At 56.0% G+C, this 1,908-nt stretch overlaps 1 protein-coding gene across 1 annotated transcript in view; it reads right to left on the bottom strand.

The window, feature by feature from the left end:
- Positions 1–87, bottom strand: part of FLYWCH2 (FLYWCH family member 2) — a 5,975-nt gene extending 5,888 nt beyond the window's left edge. Inside the window, exon 1 of the mRNA XM_045285311.1 lies at positions 28–87. The gene's annotated coding sequence lies outside the window, so the exon portion shown is untranslated. The remainder of the gene's footprint in view (positions 1–27) is intronic.
- Positions 88–1,908: the final 1,821 nt, after the last annotated feature.

Here is a 1,908-nt window from a genome sequence, read left to right as displayed (position 1 = left end):
CCCCCCCCACTGGGGCCCTGTCCTCACCGGCCGGGCGGCGACGGCAGCGGGACCCTGTCTCTCCGGCAACTGAGCCGGGGCGGGTCCCTCAGCCCCCGCGCCGGAGACCGCCGCCTCGGCTCGGGCTGTCACCTCAGCCCGGGGTCACGCCGCGAGCATGCGCAACAGGACCACGATCCCGATCTCTCGGGGGTATTCCGCTTTCCGGGTCTTCTGTGCGCTGTGCCCAGCCACGGCCCGGCCAATCGGCACCGGGGGTGGAGCCAAGACGCGCAAAGGGGCGGGGACATGTGGATTGGGCGGTGCCGTTGGGGGCGGGGCGTCAGCGCGTCTCGGGGCTAGGCCTGAGCTCCTGGGCGGGACCATTGCAGCACCAGAAGTGGGGGACGCGTTTCACTCAGCCGGCCGGGCTCTCCCAGGGTTTGCTCCGCGCTCGCTGCGGAGGAAGCGGAAGCACTCGTTTTTTGCCTCAACGGGCCGTGTCACTCTTCGGATCCAGCTCGGGGAGGGTTTGGTGCAGCTCCGGAAGGCTTCGTCCTCCGCTCACACCTTGGTTTACAGTTGGGCGCAGCCCCGGTCTCATTGGTCCACGCCTCTCTCCCAGCTCACGCCCGCTGGGAGCTCTGCTGAGCCCAGTTCAGCTACGTAGAAATCAAGGTCTTCTGTAGATTTATAAACAGTGATAATGTAGAAGCGTTCAGGATTACTGATTATTTTTTCTTAGAGTGAGTGTTATGGATTGAATTACGTCGTCCCCCTCCCCCGGCAAAAAAATAAACCCCAAAACATCATGTTGGAAATCTTAACCCCTGTATTTGTGCTTACATGTTGGGCTGCTAGCTGCAAGGTCAGCAGTTTGAGCCCATTCCCCGTTCTGCAGGGAGGATGAGGGAGGCCGACAGCTTTGGAAACCCACAGAGGCAGTTCGGTGTCCTACAGGGCCCCTGTGAGAATAGGCATTGGGTTTAGTTTATCCTTGAGTATGTGTAATCCCCTTAGGGAGTAGGCTTTGCTAGGTGGGTTGCTGAGGCTATAGTAGTGTTGGATGGGTTTTAAACCAGTCACCACTGAGATAGGAAACATGCTGATCAAGCACGGAGCAGGAAGCAGAGACGAACAGAGAGAGAGATTTGACACTACTTGGAAGGTCACCAAGGACGCGAAGCTAAAAGGAATTAGCTTGTTCCAAGAGCCTTGTCTGGCAGCGGATGGTGGGTCGGAAATAATGCCGTCACATGGTCACATGTGAGCGACTAAAATATCCTACCTCCAGCCCTCAGTTACCATGCCAATGCATTCCCCTCCCTGGGTTGGTGTCCTCTGGGCAAGAGAGGAGGGCCAGTGCATCCTAACTGGGCAGGGGATGGCTGAGGTCAAAGTTCCTGGGTGGTCCTGGAAAAACTGCCTCTTTTGCCATGATAGCAGAACAGAATGGTCCCCTGCTTATCACTGCCACGTGTGTCCGTGAGTCTGTAGAATCTAGCTCCAAAGGGGAGTGGTATATAGAACGGAATTCCAAGTTCTCCTGGGGTTCAGACTTCCCGAAGCCACAGACGATGGTGGCATCCCGGAAATCACTGCCCTGGGATGAACTCTAAACCTTAAACCGAAAATACCCCCTGAAGTTCTCTAAACTGAACAGTTCAGTTTATCTGAATCCACTTCCCTAGCATCGCTTCCAACTCATAGCACCTCTAGATGGGTTTCTAAAACTGGGCATCTTTACAGGAGTGGGCAACCTCATCTTTCTTCCGCAGAGCGGTTGATGGGTTTGAACCGCAAACCTTGAGGTTAGCAGTCTTAACACTTATCCCACAGCGCCACTAGGGCTCCTCAGTGGCTACCTCTGAGGGATGGAATTGACCAGAACGATGGGAGAGATTCCATAGGAAACCGAGGGGCAGTGAG

Source organism: Echinops telfairi, unplaced genomic scaffold (assembly GCF_000313985.2).
Source record: "Echinops telfairi isolate 266 unplaced genomic scaffold, ASM31398v2 ScPeMD7_5;HRSCAF=22, whole genome shotgun sequence".
Classification (NCBI taxonomy): domain Eukaryota; kingdom Metazoa; phylum Chordata; class Mammalia; order Afrosoricida; family Tenrecidae; genus Echinops; species Echinops telfairi.
Note: the sequence above shows the minus strand (reverse complement) of the source record. Positions and strands in the feature narration are given on the sequence as shown.